Source organism: Cyprinodon variegatus, unplaced genomic scaffold (genome assembly GCF_000732505.1).
Source record: "Cyprinodon variegatus isolate N-32 unplaced genomic scaffold, C_variegatus-1.0 Scaffold331, whole genome shotgun sequence".
NCBI lineage: Eukaryota > Metazoa > Chordata > Actinopteri > Cyprinodontiformes > Cyprinodontidae > Cyprinodon > Cyprinodon variegatus.
Window position 1 is genome coordinate 37,025 of NW_015150784.1, and position 5,888 is coordinate 42,912.

The 5,888-nt window shown below is 36.0% G+C and overlaps 1 protein-coding gene across 1 annotated transcript in view; it reads left to right on the forward strand.

The window, feature by feature from the left end:
* Positions 1 to 351: 351 nt before the first annotated feature.
* LOC107091279 (prolactin-releasing peptide receptor-like) overlaps positions 352 to 5,888 on the forward strand; it is an 18,859-nt gene continuing 13,322 nt past the window's right edge. The window contains exon 1 of the mRNA XM_015385105.1: positions 352 to 471. The gene's annotated coding sequence lies outside the window, so the exon portion shown is untranslated. The remainder of the gene's footprint in view (positions 472 to 5,888) is intronic.

A 5,888-nucleotide genomic window follows, 5' to 3' on the forward strand; every position in this document is an offset into this window, starting at 1 on the left:
TATGCAGTTAAAAAGCTTTTAAATTGTTAAATTTCAATATTTCTTTCTTTTTAAACTATTAATCCCAAATATGCCATATAACAAATTTAACAGATGCTCATCAAAGAAAAAAACAGTGATATGAATTATGTTTAAAAGCTGAGGGACAAACAACCAAATGGAAAAAAGCCCCTGCTTTCCACCAGACTCCACCACCAGTCACTAACTGATCAAACGTCATCACCAAGTCCAACCCAGACATTAATATTTGTTGGTTTCTCTGCCGCCTCATTGGCTCCCCATCTTTTCTACAGACATCTCTGATATATCCTCTCTCTCCTTCTCTCTCTCTTTCTCTCTGTATGCCTCCCACCTTCTTATTCTCCATTTAAAACAGCAGCAGCGTCTGCTCCCTCACTAAGAAAAAGCACACAGTCAAGGTCTTCTGGTAACACTTCTCCCTCATGTCCTAACAGAGAAGCATCAGGCCAGGTAAGTTAAGCTCTAATATTTAATAATAAAACAAATGAACTTAACATTGTACTTGCCTACTTTATTCAATCATAATCTCATATTACTGTATTTGCACATTTATGTTGTTTTTAAAAAATGTAAATCCTTACGTTAATGTGATGTATTCCAGTGCAGTGATAACACTTTAGTAGATATTAACAACAAACAAGCTTGTGGTGTTTCTCGACAGTTAGATAAAAAAAAAAAAAAAAAATTTAACAAGTATATAAAAAAGAAAATTTATTCTTAAAAAATATAGGAAATTCCCAGCCTTTGCTGTTCTATGTTTTGCAATTGAATAGCCATTATACATATCTAGATTTCAAATGTATTTCTGCTTAACTTTTACATATGATGAGAAATATAAAAAATGAAACTGATTTGCTGCTATAACAATGTTTTATTGCCTAAACAGTGGCTTTCCTGAGGGAAAAAAAATAGTGGGGCTGAAAAAAAGAGCTGTTTCCTCTAGAAATGTTAGGCTGCAGAAAGGTTGAGTGTGGCAACAATACTTTAGGAGGTCATACTGCAACACAGGATTCCCTCTGGCACAAACCTGCAGCACTGGTCTGTCAAGCATCCTTTGGGGTACAAATAAATGGGCAAGGGAGGCGATATCTGATGCAGCAGTTTGAGTGTGATTTTGATTGCAATTCAGCAGGGAAATAGCAGTTCATTTGTGGATTTCAGACAAAGTTTAAAGGCATTATGGAGGATTTTTCTGATTTTTTTAAAAGACCCGCCATCTCCACTTTTAAAAAAATGCACATGCACAATCCTGTACCCGCTCCTGAGAGGAAAAGCCTACTAAATGCGTGCGAGAGCAAGCACGAGCCCATTTCTCCTTGAGCACGTTCTGTTTAAAAGCTGCTGTTCTCAGAGTTCATCCAAGCTTACTGTGCCTGAATGTCCGCCCTAACCCCTAAATCCCTCAATCACTATATAGAGTGGGGACTGTATAGAGGACTTTATAGCAAACATGGTTAACTGACCACTCGGACAGATGATCACTTCTTTTTGCTCCCCGTTTGTCATGTACCTCCTCCTCCCCCTTGCGGTGCCTGCACCATCTTAGTTATTAGTCGCCACTGTCTGGTAGCGACAACCTATGGCGACAGCGGGCAGTTGTGACAGCAAATCCCATAGTGCTTTGCGAGGGGATCTCCCGCTTCCGAGGCCTTTCTTTTGTTCTCATACACTTCGTAGACACTTTTTCTCTTATGACCCTCAGACGTTTTCAAAGAACTGCAGTGAGAAAGGCGAGCTTCAATGACTGTCTGAAACATAGCTCACCACAGATAAACGTGCACATGCACAGAAAATATAACTTAAGGGAAGAGCACGTAGGACGGCATTACGTGAACATATCACCAGAATGATTGACAATTAGGAGGACCACTTATTTAGATGATCCATCTGGAAATAAAAGGTCATCCTCTATACCTTTAAGTGAGCAATGACGGTAAACATAAAATTCAAACTAGATGTTATTAATAAAAAATAAAAATCCATTTAAATTGGTCAATAAATTAGGTTATTAGTAGCAAAAGCAGCGATACAGAGGAAACAGTTAGTGGGAACTAAAACCGATAAAATTAACTAAATACCTTTACTGACCTGGTTGGTCATGATATCTTGAGGTGCAGGTTGAAATCTTTTCTGACTCTGTGGTGACATCAAACATCATCTATGGTGTGATTTGTTTGAGCAACAGCTAATTCACAGCAGAGAGAAAGTAGTTTGATAGGCTTACCAGGAAGGCAAAAGAGCCTCTTTGAACCAGGAGCTGGTACTTCAGTGCAGATTAAGCTTAATAACAGCTCCTTTGTAGTGATAGCTAATAGACTTTATAACCATCACTGCACTCATTTAGCTTAACGAATGTTTACATACATGCAGTTATGTGCAGTTTTTTTTTATTTCTAGTGAATAGTCTTTGGATCATTTCATGCACAAATATACTTGCAGTTGCACATGTCAAAATTATCTTATTCAGCTGCAGCTTTCTTCGAATTAGTATTTTTCTTAGGCTGTAACTTTGCCCTTAGACTACAGCCTCTCTTTGTTCCCTTTTTGTTTTTGTATTTTTACTTTCGTGTGAACCTTTATGCTTTGTCTTGCCTGTCACTCTACTGATGGTAGGACTTTATTTCCTCACTGAATAACAATAAAGACTATTTCTATATTCTGTTTTGTTCAGAGTGGAAATGCCTGCCCCATGCAGGGCTTAGGTTTGATGTTAATGCATTCTTAATTTTATAAACATTGTCATCATGTCTGTGCGATCCTTCAGACTTTGCCATCTGATTTAAAGCTTTTTAATTGGATTAAAGTTTGAGGACCAGCTTGATCATACCAGCAGCCATTCTTTCTCTATATGGTTGCTATATCTATAGATTATTTTCACGAATATCCTAAAGCATTTATTCATTCTTCTTTACTTCAATTACATGAAGTGTGCATTGAGTGCTCTAAAAGGTCTTGCATCATAATGAACCAAACTTCAACTTTCCCTGTATTCATAGTTTTATTTTTTTGAATGAGGTAATTTGAAATTAATCTCTAATCATGATGTTTGCAATGACACCCAACTACGTAGCTAGATCGATCTCAATTTTTCACGAATACACATATGTGATTTACATGCACAAGACAAAATCCACAACATGCACAGCATGATTCACGCAAGCACAAAAAAATCCAGACAGACATAGGACCAGATTCATACACACAGAACGATTCACACAAGCACACAATTTCTAGTACATAAACAATTAAATTATAAAGTACCAGTTGTCTTTAAACTTCACTGCAATTATGTGTAGATTTTTGAGACTCTCCTGACATGGCTCGATACAAAAATGCATTTTATTAAATAGCGAATGGTTTGCCACCAATCACAAAGCTCCCTTGTATAAGCCAATCACAAGAAAGTACTCCATGTGGGATGAGTTACCCCCCGATCCAACTTCCAATACTTATAATATGATATAATTGAACTTTATTGATCTCACATTGGAGAAATTTACCTCTGCATTTAACCCATCCCCTTGGGGAGCAGTGGGCTGCCATCATGGGGTGCACAAGTGGGGTTAAAGTTTTTGCTCAGAGACCAAGAGTGGCAGAATGTGGGAGTGGGGCTCGAACTCAGAACTCCAAGCTCTATGTCCTAACCGCTTGGCTGCCACTCCCCAATAACGGTAATGATGAACAACTTCATAGACCATTACCTAAAGCTTAACCATCAGATATTAATTTACCCAAGTTTGGCTACAGGTCTTTCGGCTTTCTCAAACTTTTCACTGCTATTCTAATTAATTATCTAAACCTCTATTTATGAAGTAATCATTTTTGTATGTGTGAATTGCTTTCCCTTTGATCAATATCTGTCTTTTTCATCATTATAGCATGATTGGAAATAAATGTACTTGTCTTATTTTATGTGCTGCATAGATAAAAAGCTGATACATTTGAATATAAGATAAAGATGCATATTTCATTTCAATTCACTTTCCATACTTTTTAATTGCATGATGATGTGGTGCATAAAGAAATTATTACAATAACAAAGACCTAATTAAATCCCTTCATGGCTCTAAGTGAGGAAAAAGCAAAGTCTCAGATTACATTTTCATTGAAATCCCTGGTCAATACTTTTCATTAATAGTATGACTGCTGGTAAGAAATAAGAGATTTTTGCTCCAACTGTGGCAGATATAAATTCCCAAGTCTTTACCTCAGTACAGATGATACTAATTAGCATTGTTTGTGGGAGAGGGAAACGTAAAGGGACTTCAGAATCTTCATTCTCACAATCAGCGCTGCAGGTCACACTGATGTAATAAATTAAAACTCTAATTGTGTGCACATTCATGAGCAACCAGCAAACGGATCAGAAGTAGATCCAGCAATATTGCAATGTTCAAAGCCGTAAAAGTATGAAATTATAAAAATCTTACCTATAAGCAGTATATTTAATGTTGAACAAGTGATGCAAAGGAAATTGACTTTGCATGCAACAAAGTAAATTAAAATCTAAAAGCCTTTTTTCTGTCCTTTTCTATTTGTTTCAAATCTTTTAAAACAGAAGCCACCCTCTTTTTTTCTTAGCTGGATCGATTGTTGCTTTTTAAATTCTCAAAGAAGTGTCTGAATTTATTCCCAAAGATTCCCATCATTAATCCTCTTTAAGCTTTTGTTTTCTCCGATCCTTAAAGTTCAAGGTGGTTTCTTCTCTTTTAGAGATTGTCCAAGATGCTTGTTTGAAACCCCTGCACTCCTAACACTCCACACTGCTGTCCTCTTGTGCAAAGGCAGATTTCAGTCAATAACAGCACATTTGCCTGTCATCCTTAAATTATAAATTCCTAAGATAAGGAGTATTTCCTTTGTATACAGAGGTCTCATACAGTGGAGCTCTGGGATGAATCCCTGACTTTGCCAAAGAAACTTCAGAGTTTGTGTCAGCCAAATCACGGAAGTTGCATCAGCAAGCTTTTGCTCAAGCGGTTTTAAGATTTATTTAGTAATATAATTATGGTGCCTCATTTTAGTTTCTACTCTGATGGCAGCAGGAGCTTGGCACACTCCATGGAGAAGGCCTCCAAAACCAACAGAACTAATATTGCTTGTAAGATTTATTTGCTTTATTCATTTGGCCTTGGACTTTGTTTGGGTTAGTGCATGAGAAGACATCTTAACTGAACCATAACAATAATTCTATCAACTCACAATCCCATCTTTTAAAATACCATTTCACATGTTTGAAATGTTATGCATGTTTCATCCCTTTGATTTTGTTTATCTTTTTTTCCTTTTATGGATCAAACACTGATTATTAGTGTAATTATCAACAAAGCACCACTTTTCTGGTTAGCTATGGAGTTATTTTTGTGCTTTTTTTTAAATTCAAGAACAAAGCAATCTGAAAGGGAAAACTTATTTTGAAATCAGAGTGAAAATGTTTTCTCTCAAAAATGTATCTCTCATTTCTCCATTCTGTTGAGACTGGCCAATAGGAACACAGCCCCGTCCATGAAACATTTTTCACATCGAGAGAAAAACCCTAAATCGAGAGGAAACTATGCTGATTTTTGGCAGCAATGTGACACAATAAGAGATGAAGAAAAAGAGGTTTTGAGAGAGAGAAGAAAAATGGAAATGAGATGGAAATCTGATTTTGAGAGAAAACGCTTTTAATTTTAAATTATTTAATTTATTTAATTTGTGATAGATTTTTCTCTTGAATTTAATAAAATAAAAAAATAATAATTCCATAGTTTACCTCAACATTTTTAATACCAAAGTCATTTTAGATTTAAACAATGTCCATTTAAATGAGAAGTATGTTTCTGAAAGGACACAAGAATTCATATATATATATATATATATATATA